The following is a 17,570-nucleotide window of genomic DNA, read 5'->3' as shown; positions in this document are numbered from 1 at the left end:
CCTAGCATTAAAGTAAAATGTTAAAAAAAAGTGTAAATGTTTCTTTTCTATAGCTTAAGAATCTTTTCCTCAGGTTAAAAATTCTTTTTGATATGTTCCAACCAGGAGAATTTGTCTCATAATTAACTAACTTGGGAAATAGTGGGATCCAGGGATTTTTATTTCCCCTGTGTGCAAAGTTGCTTTTCATTTTATTCTCTTTCTAGTCAGCACTCTTGTCTTTCACCTAAACCTTAAAAGAGGATACTACGAAGTAGAATCTAATTTTTTAATTTTTTTCAGTGGGAAGTTATCTCATGTTCTGGACAGTAAGAGATACCATATATTTTATCAAAATAAATCAGTTAACAGCCATTAAAATTTAAAAACATTTTAAGAAAAACAGCAAGTAAATTGAAAGTGTCATTATGCAAAGCATTAAATCTCAGAAAAACAAATGCTAACTGATTTCAAGATAATTACTGTACAGTGCATATCTCTTACTACACAGAAAATTTCTTCTTGAAGTACCGAAACAAACTTATGATTTATAAAATGGTGATTATATAAAATATTAAAAATACTCAAAAGTTCACATTTCTTATTAAAACTCTTAGTGTTTCTACTAGAAAATTTTCTGTTGCACAAATTTAGCTGAAGTATATTAATTTAATGCCTTCAAATAGCCAATTCACTTGCATTACCCTACTGGTAACTTTTCATAAAATTTTCATGATATTCTCTTTCCCATGCTTTTATTTAATCACTCATCCTGAAAGTTGTGTACTACCAAAAATTACTTCCTTGAGTGTCCAAACTTAAACACTATGGATAAGAAATTTTACAAGATCTAAAGCCCCATACCTATTGGCTTAAACATACAGCAATGCCATTTTGCTGAAGAGAATAAGTATATACAAATTAAATTTCAATGTCAAATAAATATGTTTCAAAACAGGTTTATTTCAACTGTCACAATGAATTAGAGAATGAGACAACTTAAATAATCAGGTTTAAATGTTTTAAATAATTTTAACCCAGCTATGCCTATGAAGACATTGATTACTGTACATTAATGAACTCTCTTGACACTTTGACCAGATAAACATCTATTTTTTTCTTTTTCTTCCTAAACTTAATCTTAAGGATTGACTGCAAGTAGAAATAGTACGTATCTTGTCAAGAATGCCTCCTTGTGTGAGGAAAAACTACTAGTCATCCTATCAATTTCAAAATAGTCTCATTCTCTGTTCTAAGGAAGTCTCTTTAAAAAGAGAGAGAGAGAGAGAGAGAGAGAGAGAGAGAGAGAGAAATGTTGATGAAGCCCATCAAGAGAATGTATTTTACCCTAGTGAATAAGAATAAAAACTTGAGAAATAATTGCTCTACCTTTTTGTGTAAGCCTGAGAAAGGAAATACTTGAGGAATAGAATATATAGATTGCTTCCACAAGGAGAACCTACTGATTTTTTTAAAGTACTGATTCAAAAATTGCTGTGATTTTTACCCAGTCTCAATTACAGTGCTATAAATTGATGCCCAGAATCATTATGCCATTTTCTTCCTTAAGTATACTCATGGAAGCAACAAAACTAAATAGGGGAGAGTTTTGAAAATTACTATTTGCTGCACAGTATATAGCAAATACTCTTGACTGCAAATTTTATTTCACAAGGAAAAATAAAAATTATTATATGTCCTGAATCTTACATAAAATTAGTATATTTACCTTAATTCCATCCAATGTAACAATTTCCTAATCAGTGTTGCACATTTTCTGCATATGTGTTTGTATTATGTACACACATACATATACACAAATATTTAATTTTACATATTATTTTTATTGGCATTCAACTTCCATTCCTCTTACAGTACTTTCATTACAAGATCTGAAAAAGACAAATTATTGTAGTCCTCAGACCTCCTGGCAGCTAGAACTATAATTTCAAATTAGATTCTGCCAAAGAAAGGTACTTGTTCATATTCTTGAAAATTAATTGAGGCACAAGCCATCTTCCTGCTGAGGTTATAGCCAGTTGGGAAGGTTGAGATGTGAGCTTTAGGAGTTTCTCACTATGATCCAGTGTCTAGACTTCAGCTTCAAGCCAACTGAGATGCAATTGTGGCACATGATGTCTACACCCTTATCTTTACCCATCAGCTTCCTGAGCAGGCAGAGCTGAGGAGTCATTTGCAGTAGTTTTCTCTTTTGCGGATTCTAGCAAAGGTGTTAGTGTAAATATTGGCTCACAATCCATTGGTAGCACCTTTACCATAGTTTCTCCAGACTTTTCCATAATCTCTAGATATGTAATATCTATCATTATATTGTAACAACAATTTTAGTTTCATGGGCCATTATTCCATGTGATAATTTTAAGTAAAGAACAAAAAAATTCTCTCAAGATGAGCATTGAAAAATTAAAAGAAATATTTTGTTACTTTCTCTTCAATATGATCACCACCTCCTTAGATTACATGGTAGCAATACTTTTGCCTCTACAGAGACTGTTGAATGAAAGAGAGAAAGAAAGGAAAGAAAAAGTCTAATCTATGCACAAGCCCTATATACATATACATGCTAAAAGCTTTAAAAACTCAGTGGAAGAGGTAAAGAGTGGAGAGTGAAGAGATTAATGTTAAGGTTGAAAGTATTTCCATTGTTTAGAGATCAAAAATTGAATTACTAACACTCTCATTGTTTTGTTTTGGAAAATCATAAAATTTGATTATCTGGATATCTTGTTTGTCCTGCATTCTAGTTTACGGAAAGTAATCTTTCCATAATTTGATATTATTTTAAGTCTATGTGGAAAAAGTATGTCCAAAACCCAGACTCCAGTGTTTGCATTATAATATTAACATTATAAATCCTTGACTTTAACATGACTTTTCTTGGAGTTTCAACACTTTGATCACAACTTTGTTCAAGTATTCAGCCAATATGATTTCTCCCAGGGATTAGAATCTATGATATCTTTTTTTATAGATATCAAAACTATCAAACCAGTAGGGAGAAAATTATAAAAGGGAGCTAGATAGTGATTCTTGATCTCAGAACACAGAAAGGAGCCAGAGAAAGAAAAGTGGAATTGAGCAGTGGGTGACAAATTAAATGCTCTAAGACTCAGACTATAAGTCTCACACCTGGAGAGACTTGAAGATTGGTTACCAGTGTAGAAAACAGCACAGAATTTTTCAATCTTGTCCTTGGACCAGAGTAGAGAAAAGGGTAAGGGGCAACAGAGAGAGAGAAGGAGCAGAACAACTCTTAAGCTCACTGACTTACAAACATTTGGAAAGGCAGACAAAACCTAAGGTGTGATGGGAACAGTGATGTCCTTGAAGCAGATCAAATATCTTAAGACCAATCTTGAAAAAGTTCTTTTTGGGGGCCCTAGCCTATAAGTAACTCCCTTAAATCAACATGGTGTCTCCCAACATCCAGCTAGCTGCAAATTAAAGAAGATGGATGTCCCCTCCAGTGGTATATCTTAAGAATCCACTTGAATCAAAGTGTGAAATATGATATATCAAGAACTATGTAATGTTTTGAACAACCAACAATAAAAAAAATTATGCTAATAAAAAAAAACTTCTAGAGGGATCACTACTATCCCAAAATTGCTGAAACCCCCTCACCACAAACAAGGAAAGGGAAGTGGAACAGACCACTGTGCGGAAGTGCACCCAACCCATGCTTAGCTCTGTCTCCTTGTGATCCAGGCAGAAGCAGAAAGCCTGTGAAGCTTCCACAAGACCCAGGCAGACAAGTGACAAGGAAGCTTTGACCCAGAGCAGAGGAAAGCAGATCCATCAGGCTGGCACTAGACCTAACCATTGGCATTGCAGGGAGGGACACTGTAAGAACCCCAGAGACTGTACCATTGACCACAAGGACTGAACCAGATAGAAGTAACCTGAATATACAGTGATGTAAAGATCCAGTTCCTGGATGGTGACAGCCACCAGCAGAAGGCCACTAGAAGTTGCTTGAGTAACCCAGGAAACTTAATCAAAAGGCACCCAAACCATGGACAGAAAATTGCCTGATCCAAACCAGCAGGGAATGACAGCTCTCAGCCTGACCCAGCAACCAGACTGACCCATGACCATAATTGTCAAGTGAAAAGGCATTGTTTGGGCACTGGCTAGATCTTCCATCAGTCATAGTAAACACAGGGATTCAACATCTGATGATTACAACATAGGGAAATGAACCCAGGTGAATCAGTTGAATTCTTTTACTGCAATATCCCAGAGAGTCACTTCAGCCAGGTAATACTTCTGCACAACAGAATATTCACAGAAAATTAATAACCAGAGGTCCTTGCTCACATACATCCACCAGGAGCCACCACCACAAAAAGAATCCTGTCCAGGGTAGCAGGTACATGATAACCCATAGCAATCATAGTGACACTCCACAGCCTACATCCTGTGGGACACACAACAGAAACAACCAAGACACAATACTTTACCCTTTGAGCAGTTAGCTGCCTGCCACTGAGTTGATGAGCCAGAATCAGTTGTTGGGAGGTCCATAACAACTAGGGAAGTGGCTCCTATGCCATAGCAACTCTGGAGGCACCCATAGCCAAATAATGATGGATGTCTGCTAAATGTCCACACTCCAGTGATATCCAAACCAAGATTCAATGAGAATTTTCTTCACCTTGGCATGGTTTACTATAAATAACTCCAATGTCTATTTTTATCATATATATCATGCTTCAGTTGATTGACAATTTTTACTCTCATAGCCAATATTGTACCTTAAACCAATTTGAATGCATTTCCAATGTTGTACCTTAAACCAATTTGAATGCATTTATTTTAATGGTTTAAAGCATTAATTGGAATCAATCTACCTTTGTTTTCTAGTTCTAGTTTATACTTGCCCCTCTCGTGTCCTCTCCATCCTCTTACATTATCTGCTACTATCTCAAATATCCACCTTCTAGTTCTCCTTTCTACATTGCTGTACATTATCCTTCGCTATTTTGTCTCTTCTGTCTCTGTTTTTCTTTCTTTTTCCCTTTATTTTTTTTGCTCAATCTTTTTCTTCTTCCAATTTACCCCTGATTTATGCTATCCCATATTTCTTGAAAGTTCTGCTCATGGTTTGTTACCATTTTCACTGCGTGGTCTACATTCTTTTCAAGATTATATATTTTGTCTTCATTGTCTGAGGTCTTGTGTTCCAAGTGGTCTAATCTGTGGGTGATGCTTTCAATTGAACTTTTAATTTGGTATATTGTTTCTTTCATTTCAAGAAGTTCTGTTTGCTTTTTCTTTAGAATCTCTATTTTCCTATTTAAGTAATCCTTTGTTTCCTATATTTGTTTATGTATCTCTTTGCCAAATGATCTTTGCTGCCTATATTTACTCTTTTGTATCATCCTTAAGTTCACAGAACATTTTAATTATGTACTGCCTGAACTCCTTCTCTGTAGTTTCATCTGCTGTGCTGGCCATGGATTCTAATAATGTGGTATCTTGATTTGTTTGGGGCACTTTCTTCCCTTGTGTTTTCATGCTGCTCATGTGTCTTCCTTTCTAGCACTGTGGATCTGAAGCATTACCTCATCAAGAGGCCAAATTAAAGAATCACTGGGGTCGATGATGACTTTGAAAAACAAACTAAAGGGATACACAATACTTTTGATAAAATCATAACAGAAATGTTTCCAAATCTTAAGAATGAGATGAAAATTCAAATACAAGGGACATGTAGACTCCAAATATAAAAGAATCACAATAGATCTACTTCAAGGCACATTATAATATAAATGCTTAACATACAAAATAAGGATAGAATTTTTAAAGCTGCAAGAGAAGAAGGCCTTGTTACATTTAGAGGTAAGCCAATTCAGATTTCAACTGATTTCTCAACCCAGACCCTAAAACCTAATGGTCTTGGAATAATATAAACCAGGATGTGAAAAAAAATGGATGCCAACCAAGAATACTATACCTAACAAAAGTTAAGCTTCAGAATTGAAGGTAAAATAAAGCCTTCCATTATGAACAGAAGCTAGAAGAATTCATAATCAGAAAGCCTGTACTACAATACATATTCAATGGAATATTTTTTTAAGAGAGAGAGAGAGAGAGAGAGAGAGAGAGAGAGAATTTTAATATTTATTTTTTAGTTTTCGGAGGACACAACGTCTTTGTTTGTATGTGGTGCTGAGGATCGAACCCGGGTTGCACGCATGCCAGGCGAGCGTGCTACTGCTTGAGCCACATCCCCAGCCCTCAATGGAATATTTTGTGAAGAAGAAATTTTTAAAAATGGAAGCAAGCATAGGGATGAATTATACCAGGATAATAATCTATTTAAAAAGAATCAAGTCTTATTTAAACATTAGAAATATATCAAAATGGCATGAAATAAAGAGCATCTCTCTGATACTGCCAGTAATCAGTGAGTAGTCCTGTTTCCCCACATGATGAAGTTTAAACATTAGAGAAGCTCACTGAGGCAAGCATACGAAGCAGGGCTTATTTAACAGGGGGTAACAGACTTCTCCCATGAGGGAAAAGGGAGCCATAGCTAATATCATGGTACTGAAAAACCAGCCTCTACCTCAGAGCAAAGCCTGTACAAGGAAGGGGGCATGACCCTTGTCCTTGGAAAGACCCACAGAGCACTCCTAGGCACATTCCCACCCTGCTAAGAACTTTATCTACAAATAACAGGAGAGATCTGCTGCACCAGGTGTCCCTTACTCAGACTAGGTGGGGACTCATGGCAACCATAGCAGACACCAATCAGCATGAGACAGGGAAAATACCAGGAATGCCAGATGACCCTCCCAGTAGTTTATGGTTGGGAAACCACATAATTCACACATACTCCCCTTGTGGCTTAAATCAATCAGTTCAAATGAATCCCCCTCTTGTACTAACCAATCAGCCCTACCCAATTTTTTCCTGCCAGTGAATGTGCTAATCATGTTTTAGAGTTGTTTTATGATTTTCCTGTGGTGTGTGATGATTTGCTAGGAGATGCTATGATGTATGTGATGTCCCTGCCTTCCCCAAAGAGTGTATAAAACTGCTGCAAACCCTGGGCTCAGGGCCTCTCAGCATCACCAGTTGCTGTGTGTGCGTGGAGGACCCAGCTAGCTTGCAATAAACACCTCTTTGCTGCTTACATTGATCTTGGTCTCTGGTGGTCTTTTGGGGGTCCCGAATTCAAGCATAACAGTACCCCAAGAAAGAAAGTGTTCTGCCCTTTTTATATGCCCTAGGATTCCTTTGTTCTCTTGCTTTTCCCCCTTATCTTTCTCCTTCCTACATACCTGACTAGGCCCAGAAATGCTTGGTGGGATGGCCAAAAAGTGTGAAATAGATGGGCGAAGGGGGAAGGACAGGGTTGAGTAGCCAAGGACACTTTAATAACCTTATAGCTCCCTGCAGGGAGGGGAAATTCCTGGGACAGGTTACCATGGTGACAGTTTGGAGCAGGGGCAGGTTCTTGATAGGATCCCTCAGGGGACAGTATCCAACTTACCAAACTCACTTAAAATTGACCTCTTTGACCCAACCTGACTCGATTCACCTCTGTACACTGACTGCCTGCCTAATTCTGGCTTCATCTCTATAATAGCATTGAATGTAAATGGTCTAAACTTTTCAATCAGAAGATGTAGGTTAGCATACTGGATTAAAAATTATGAAATAATATGCCCTTGGAAGAGACTTAACTCACAGGCAAAATATCCAAAGACTGAAGGTGAAAGGATGAGAAAAGACATACCATGTGAATGGTACTATAAACCATCAAGGGTAGCTATTCTTATTTCAGACAAAGTGCATTTCAAAACAAAGTTAATTAGAACAGACAAAAATGATCACTTCCCATTGCTTATGAGGATCATGCAACAAAACATAATGATTGTAAATACTTATGCCCCAAGCAATGGTGCATTTACATATGTAAAACAAACCCTTCTCAAAATTAAAAGTCAAATATACCACAATACAATAATATTGGGTGACTTTAATATACCTCTATCACCACTATATAGATTTTCCAAACATAACCTAAGTAAAGATTTTACAGAACTAAGAAAATACAGATAATAATGTGGACCTGACAGATATCTATAGAATATTTCTTTCTTCAATGATTACATTCACTTTCTTCTCAGCAGCACAAGGAACATTTTCTAAACTAGTCTATATTTTAGGTAATAAAGCAAATCTTAGCAAAGACAAAAAATATAGAGATTCTAGAGATTGCATTCTATAAGATCATAATGTATATAAGTTAGAAATCAATAATAAGAGAAAAATAAGAAACTACTCTAAACCTGGAGATTAAATAATATATTTTCAAATGATAAATGGAAAATAATAGAAATAAGGGGATAAATAAAAAGAAAACTAAGAAGTAAGTGAGAACAATAATATATAGAAATCTCTGGGACAGTATGAAGGCAGTAAAGAGGAAGGTTTGTACCACTGAGTTCATCCATTAAAAAAAAAAAAAAAGGATTATCCCAAGTAAATCTTCTAACACTATATCTTAAGACCCTAGAAAATAAAGAACAATTCAATATTAAAATCAGCAGAACACAGGAAATATTTATACTCAGAACTGAAATCGGTGACTTTATAATAAAACAATACAAAAGACCAATGAAGAATTGGTTTTTTGAAACAATAAACAAGATTGATGAACCATTTGCTGAACTAATCAAAAGAAAGAAAAAAAACATTTAAATTAACAAAATTAGAGATGAAAAAGAAAATAACATCACAGACACTACTAAAATACAAAGATCTTCAAAAACTATTTTGGAAATTTATACTCCACAAGGTAGAAAATTTTAATGATATTGGCAAATTCCTCAAGCCATATGACCTATCTAAATTGAACCAAGAAGATATAGAAAATTTAAACATACCAGTATCAAGTATTGAAATTGAAGCAGCAGCCAAAAGCCTTCCAACAGCAACAATAAAATGAAGCCCAGGACCAGATGGATTCTCAGCTGAATCCCACCAGACCTTTAAAGAACTAATAGCAAACACCCTTCATATTGTTCCATGAAGTAGAAAAAGAGTGGAATTGTCAATTTCATTATATGAAGTCACTATTACCCAGATACCAAACCTAGACAAAGACATATCAAGGAAATGAACATAGATGCAAAAACTCTTAACAAAATATTGACAAATTGTAAACAAAAACACATTAAAAACAAAACAAAACAGTGCATTGTGATTAAGTGGGTATCCTCCTGGGTGCAAGGTTGGTTCAAAATGTGAAAATCAATAAATGTAATTCACCACATAAGCAGAGTTAAGGTCACAAATCACATAATTATCTCTAAAGATGCAGAGGAAGCATTTGATATAGTATGATACCCATTTATGTTTAAAACGTAGAAAAACTAGGGATAGAAGAAACTTATAGAAGATTTTTGCCATCTGCTCCTCAGATAGGTTATTAATATCCAGAATAATCAAAGAACTCAGAAAACTTAACACTAAAACAAAAACAAAAAGCCCAGTTTAAAAAAAATAGGAAAAGGACTAAATAGGTACTTCTCAGAAGAATAACTATAAATGGTCTGACAAAAATATAAAAAGATGTAAACATCTCTAGCTTTATGGCAAAACTGCATTGAGATTTCATCTCATTCCAGTCAGAATGGCAATTATAGAGAATATAAATAATAATAAATGTTGGTGAGGTAGTAGAGGAAAAAAGGTACAGTCATACATTGTTAGGGGGATCACACAAATCTGTGAAATCACTCTGAAAAGCAGTATGTAGAGTCCTCAAAAAACTAGGATGGAGCTACCATAGGACCCAGCTATATCCCACTCCTAAGTATATATTCAAAATATCAAAAATTAGCATGCAGCAAGGAGGCAGCCACATCAATATTTATAGCAGCTCAATTCACAATAGCCAAGTTATGGAGAAAAACCAGACTCTACCTCAGAGCAAAGTCTGTCCAAGGAAGGGACATGACCTTTGTCCTTGGAAAGACCCACAGAGCATTCCCAGGCACATTCCCACCCTGCTAAGTTGTTTATCTACAAATAACAGGAGAGATCTGCTGTGTCAGGTGCCCCTGACTCAGTCAGGCTAGGTGGGGACCCATAGTAACCCCCTAGCAGCCACCAATCAGCATGAGACAGGGAAATACTTTGGATGCCAGATGACCCTCCCAGTAGTTTATGGTGGTTGATAACATGTTGGGAAACCATGTAGTTCAGCAGGAACACCCCTCTTGGCTTAAACCAATTAGTTCAAATGAATCCTCCTCTTGTAGTTACCAATCACCCTTACCCAACGTGTTCCCGCCAGTGAATGTGCTAAACATGTTTTAGAGTTGTTGTTTGATTTTCCCGAAGTGTGTGATGATTTGCTAAGAGATGCTATGATGTATGTGGGGGTCCTTGCCTTCTCCAAAGAATGTATAAAACTGCTGCAAACCCTGGGCTCAGGGCCTCTCAGCATCACCAGTTGCAGTGTGCATGCAGAGGAATGAGCTAGCTCGCAATAAACACCTCTTTGCCGTTTACATCGATCTTGGTCTCTGGTGGTCTTTTGGGGGTCCCGAATTCTAGCATACAATGGAACCAACTTACACTCCTTTCAACAGATGAATGGATAAAGAAAATGTGGTAAATATATACAATGGAGCATTACTCAGCCATAAAGAAGAATGTAACTATGGCAATTACTGGTAAATTTATAAAAGTGAAAATTGTCATGCTGAGTGAAATAGGTCAAAGGTCACACGTTTCTCTGATATATGGAGGCTAATCCAAAATGAGGCACGGGGAGAAAGGAAAAAAAGGGAGAGGGAACTTCATCACAATAAAAAGATCAGTAAAGTAGATGAAAGGGATGAAGAAGGGATGGGAAAAGGGAAGAAGAGTGGAATGAATCTGACGAAACTTTTTTGTTTGTACACACATGAATATAGAACACTGAATCCCAACATCAAGAATATCCAGAAAACACTGATTTCAAAACAAAAACAATAACAAAAATGCTAAATACATTGCAGAAATATCAGTATCGAAGAGAGGGAAGATGGAAGGAGGAGGGAGGGGGGAGTGCTGGGGAATGAATAAGAGCAAATTATATACCATCCTTTTGTGATTATTTCAAAATGTACCCTAAAGTCATATATAACTTTTAAAAAATATTAAAAAAAATGCTAGAGAAGGGATTATGTCTTTCATACTTATTCATATAGTAATCTCACTTTTTAAGAAATATTTTTCAAAAAAGGATAATGATAACTTGCATAAATATTTTATTATATAAAAATGATTGCAATGTACTATGTAATTCATAAATATTCTAATTGAATTCACTGAATTCCTCATAGGTTGGAGCACCTGTTTGTACTATTTCATAGCAAAAGGAGTGGCAAGGAAATATTCAACTGCTTCTTCTTTAGAATCAATGTAAGATTGTAGATAACAGACACTTGAATAGGAGAGTTTTGTGAGTGACATTATAATTAGAAGGATGATCTGTATAAAAATTATGACAGGAATGTAAGATTTTAAAAGATCAACACACACACATGGTGGAAGCAGTTTAGTTTCAGATTGTTTCCTTATATGCCTTACTAATTGCAAAAACATTTCTCAAGTATTTTTAACTCTTCCTCTTGACCTATCCATTGAGATCTTAGTACAAGGACTAAGTATCTACCTCTTATTTCTTTGGCTACATGTTTTGTCTATGGAAACACAAGGGAACTTTTATGCCCACTATTCACCAAGCTTGATAAATGGAGCCATTTGTCTTGCTTGTCACCCTAGCATACAATCTGTCTCCAACCAAGCCAAAAATGCCACCTCCTATTAGAGTCTAAATATTAATTAGACTGACACACTTAATTTAATCAGTGGCCACTTAGGTGCCTAGGACAAATTTTGACCCTTGTCCGTGTAGTTATAGTTACCAGCCCACTTATCTTCCACTATACGCTTGTGAGATACATGTGAAAGGACTTTGGCAAAGAGCTAGTCCCTGTGTATAAATAGGTTAGTCCTTGTATCACAAGCTAACTTAACTAGCCTTACTGGTCACCAATCATCTGCATCATTTCACCAATTCAAAATAAACAAAACAAAGTAAACCACCAAGCTGTTTAATGGTTTAATGAAGTTGAGTTAATGAATAAAGTAGGAGAAATTAGCTTATTTACAAAAAAAAAAAAGTCGAAGTGGTGAGAAATAGAACCTAATTCAAAACTATGAGCTTTTTCCCAGTTAATGCTGATACATGTATCAAATACACTCTATCAGTTACAAACCTAGCTAATGAATATAGAGCACATATCTTGATTTTTAATAACACAATGGTGATGTCGATGGTAGCTAATATCTTGCTGAACTTCGGATTAAACTATACCTTGATATTACTGATTAATTTAAAATTTTAGTGATCATTTGGATGGGGAACTTAGTAAGCATTGCATTGTTTCCTAGGAATCGATATTAAAACACTTTAGTTAACATAAGAAAATTATCAAACCTACTAATATTTTGAGTTATCATGTCTAGCTTATCTTTATCCATGTAGAGAGATTAATTATGCCCATGAAGCAAGCCATGCCAAGATAAGCAATGTCAAAAAGAGGACAAAGAAAGCCATTTTGAAAATATTGTAGGCAGCACTAGATTCAACTATGCTTGGAAAGAATTTACACTAGATAATTTAGAGTAAAAAAAATGTAAGTTTTTAATGTATTTTTAGCTTTATTTCAAGTTAGCACTTGCAATATTGAAACTCAATGTGTCCTAATACAAATTTATTCATTTGGGAAAAAAAACAAAACTAAACTAAAGCCACTTTAAGTAAATGGTTTAAGGTACAAAAAAAATTGTTAATATATATACATACCAAGTTCAGCAGAGTTTTCTAAATATTATTACTTCTCTATGAACAGTTTATTTTTTAAAACTATGGTTTTAATCTATTTTTCCTCTTGGAAACTATTGTGTGTGCTGGGGAAGATCATAATTTTCTATCAGTTTTGCTCATAGAGAAATTAGATATACTTCAGTGCGACAGTATGTTAATTATGTATATCCTTTATACTATAGATAACTACTTAGCAATAAGCAGAAACAGTAGGGATATATTGTTACAAGTTGGATGAAACTTCAGAAAATTATGATGAGTAATGGACATTATTTTTGAAATAATGTCATTTAAAAATAAAAATAATATATACAAATTTTTTAAATGATATTATTTTTTATAAATACATATTTTTTATAAATACATATTATTCTTAGCCAGATTCATAAACCAACAGTAGGGGACTATTTAGAGGTAAGTGTGGTTATAAAAGAGATATAGGCATTAGAACTACTCTGCACTACTTTAACTGTGGTGATGGATATGCAACCTACATATACTGACAAAATTACGTAAAACTTAGGATACACCATACCGATGTGGAATGGTAAAAATAAAACAAAAATAAGATGGTTGTAATATATCAAAACAATATCCACAATGCTAACTGTATAATAATTTTGTAAAATGTTTTAGTTGAGGAAAATTGACCAAAATGTACAAGGAGTAGTTCTATAATACATCTTTCCATTAACTGTGAATCTTCTGTTTATCTCAGTAACTATTTCAACCATTTAAAAATGATATGTGCCCTTAAAAATATCAGATGGAAACACATTTTCCATGTGTGGAGTAGAAAGAACACTAATTCATTTTACTTTTATAGGCAAGTAAATTCTAAAATCTAGAAACAAAATTGTGTTTTTTAATCATTCTTAGAATAATATGGTTTTTTATTTGAAGAGAGTAGTTTATGATTTGAATAAATAATGAATATAATTAAATCATAAATTTTTATGGGTATGTGTGAACATTTATATAATATGCAAAAGTTTTACCACTTTTGTTTTCAGGAAAAATTTTTAAAGAAACCCAGATCATAAATAAGAAGGGTAACTTTGTCCTTTATGTTTCTAGATAATTATATGATATCTAATATGGACTAAGAATATACTCTCATTTATTTGAAATATCTCATTAATTGACACAATAAATATTGCCATTGACTCAATATATTCTAAGAATAGCTTATTGTGTTAAAATATACAGAATAATCTTTTAAATATTTTCTTATCTAAAAACACTTTCCTTCTAGAACTTTTATTGATAGAACAACAAAATCAAACAAAAAAAATTCTGCTTATCTGTGTTCTTTTAAAGCATATTCTCCACAGTTATTTTTAAATAGTTTTTCAAATTAAGGCTGAAGTGATAGCACCATGATGGTGGAGAAGAGAATATTCTTAATGTCCCCATATAATATATATACAGGACACTATTCACATATCAGAATAGAGGCCTCAAGAGCCCATTGAAGAATCTTCATCAACAAAGTGGAAGAAAGAAGAGAATATCCTCACAGAGGGGATTTTAGGTGACTGACATCTTAAATGAAATAAAATGGCTAGAAACAAAGAAAAAATGTATTTGCTATCTGTACCACAACTCCACAATGACATTAGCACCTTTTTCAATTGAGGTAAACACTGGAAATTCTTGCTTGTGAATTTGAATAGGGAAAAGTGGTCCTATGCCAATTCCCCATTCAAGAGCTGACACTCTAGAACAATTCTGGGGGATAAAAGGTTACCATTTCTCCAATTTTAATTATTTCCCAACCCCAGAGCCTATCAAATTCTCCCACCTCAGACCCAGATCCTCACCACTTCTCAGACTCTGGCCATCAAAAGCTATTTCACATTCATAGCCTTGGAGCTAAACCCTTGGTATGAACAGCCATGATACTGACATTAGTTCAACTACCATAGAGTTCTAGAACCTGACCTGCCCTAGAACTACTATAATTTGTATCCTTATAGTCTCAGAAAGGTGACTTCACTAAATGTGCAGACATAAATGTAAAAGAAACATAAAAGAAGGAGAAAGAGTACCAGCAAAAGAACATAATAGTCTTCTAGTACAGAACCCCCCAAAATGGAGACAAACGAACTACTAAAGAATTTGAAATAATTGTATTAAGAAATCTCAGTGTGCTTCTGTTCAATAAAAATGATTTGAAATGGAGAAAAAACTAGAAAATTAACAAAGAGATTTAATTTATAAAAATAAATTGTGAACCTGAAAAATAAAATGAAGGAAATAAAAATTCAATACAGTATATAAATAACAGAAATGATCAAATAGAATAAGAAATTTATGTCTCAAAGACAAGTTATCTAAAACTATGCAGTTGAATGAGAAATAAAAAAATGAGAATAAGAAAGAAAAAAGTGCAAAAATTGGGTCAATATCAAAAACAGTATATTTTCAAACTATATGAGTTCAAGGGTCAAAGAGCCAAAAAGCCTATTCAAAGAAATAATAGCAAAAACATTTTTGTATATGGAGAAAGAAAAATCCAGGTAGATAAAGATCAAAGGTAACAATCAAATTCAATCCAAACAAGATTATACCAAGACATAGTGTTTTAGACAGATTTTTCACTGCTGTGACCAAAAGACATGACAAGAACAATTTTAGAAGAGAAAAAGTTTACTTGAGGACTCACAGACTCACAGCTCTTAGCCCTTAGACCATAACTCCATTCCTTGGTGCCTGAGGTGAGGCAGAACATCATGGTAGAAGAATATGGTAAAGGAAGGCAGCTTCGGATATGGCCAGCATGAAACAGAGAGAGAGACTTCACTTGCCAGATACAAAATATATCACCCAGTGCTCGCTTCAGCAGCACATATACTAAATTTGGGATGATACAGAGAAGATTAGCATGGCCCCTATGCAAGGATGTAGGCAAATTCAGGAAGCATTTCATATTTTTTGAATAAATAAAATAATGGTATTGTGTCCATCAACAACTAAAACAACTAAAAAAATTTAAAAAAAATTAACATGTCCATCTATAATTTAAATATATATATATATATATATATATATATATATATATATATATATATCCCAATGGCATGCCCCCAATGCCCACATCCTCCAGCCACACCTTACTTGCCCTCAGTGCCCACTCAGTTAATCATGTAATCATATAATCATTTCACTCTAAATATTGTTGTATTGTCTTACACATGAGCTTTTGGGAGACATCTAATATCTAAACCATAACACATACTCTGATGTTAATTATCAAAGACAAAAAGAAGCTTGAAAGTATCAGGAGGAAAGATACAAATCAAATATAAAGGAGTTTCACAAAACTGTAGCAAGATATTTCTCTGCAGAAATCTTAAAGGTTTCATTCTAAGTACAGAAAGAAAACAACTTTCAATCAGAATATTTTACCACGAAAAGTTGTCCTTTAGAAATAGAGTATAGACTTCCAAAAATCGAAAGCTAAGGGATTTCACCAGTATTCCTGTCTTCAAATGCTAAGTGGGATTCTTCAGGTTGAAATGAAAGGACTGTAGTTAGTAACATGAAAGCATACAAGAATATACTGGTCAAAGTAGGTACGTGTTTTACTTCACTGGTAAAAGTAAGTACATGTTTCAAATCAGAATAATACTATAATGGTGGTGTATAAATCACTAATATGTATAATATAAAGATAGAAGACAAAACTATTAAAAGTGATTATAGCTAAAACATCTTAAGAGATATATCCTATAAAATAATATAAGTTGTGAAATCAAAAAGTACAAAATATAGCAGGGAGTGAAGTAAAAATATTACTTTTTAAACAAATTTAAGTTTCTATCATCTTAACATTGCCTGGTCTAACCATTAGACATCTTGAAAAAAATCATGGTAGCCTCAAAAGCAAAAATCTGTACTATATATACAAAAGGAAAAGGCAAAGAATCAAAGCATACCATGAGAAAAAAAAAATCACCTAATCACTAAGAAAGACAAAAGGAGAGGAACAAAATAAACAGGAATTTATGAATCAACCAGTGAACAATTAACAAAATGTCAAAAAGGTGGTCCTTACCTAACAATAATTACTTTGAATACAAAATAAATAAATTCACCAATCCAAAGACACAGAATAACTGAATGTTTAAAAAGAAAGACCTAACTATATGCTTGTTTTGGTTTGGAAGTGAGGAGTCCCTTAAAAGCTCACATTTGAGACAATGCAAAAAAGTTCAGAGGAAAAGTGATTGATTGGGATTTAAATCTTAACTTAATCAGTGAATTAATCCCTGATAGGGATTAATTGATTGAGTGGTAATTGAAGTGGTAGGATGTAGCTGGAGCAGGTAGGAATTGGGACATAGCTTTGGGGTATATATTTGTATTTGGAAAGTGGAGACCTCTCTCTGCTTTCTGATTACCAAGTGAGATGCTTCTCTCTGCAACATTCTTATTCAATGATGTCCTGCCTCACCTTGAGCCCCAGGGAATGGAGTCTGCTGTGTCTGGATTGAGAACTCTGAAACTGTGAGCCCCCAAAATAATCTTTCCTCTCTATATTTGTTTTAGTTGGGTCCTTTAGTCATAGAATCAAAAAAGCTGACTAAAACAAGGCTGCCTACAAGAGATTTATTTTTCCTTTAAGTATACAGATAAATTGAAAGTGAAATGATTGGAGAAA

The 17,570-nt window shown here is 34.3% G+C and overlaps 1 non-coding gene across 1 annotated transcript; it reads left to right on the top strand.

The window, feature by feature from the left end:
• The first annotated feature begins 15,736 nt into the window (after positions 1-15,736).
• Positions 15,737-15,842, top strand: LOC120890484 (U6 spliceosomal RNA). Its single transcript, XR_005734697.1, has one exon. It is a non-coding gene; the product is annotated as a U6 spliceosomal RNA (small nuclear RNA).
• The last annotated feature ends 1,728 nt before the right edge of the window (positions 15,843-17,570 follow it).

Source organism: Ictidomys tridecemlineatus, chromosome 3 (genome assembly GCF_052094955.1).
Source record: "Ictidomys tridecemlineatus isolate mIctTri1 chromosome 3, mIctTri1.hap1, whole genome shotgun sequence".
Classification (NCBI taxonomy): Eukaryota; Metazoa; Chordata; class Mammalia; order Rodentia; family Sciuridae; genus Ictidomys; species Ictidomys tridecemlineatus.
The sequence above is the reverse complement of the archived record's forward strand: the minus strand, read 5'-3'. Positions and strand labels throughout refer to the sequence as shown.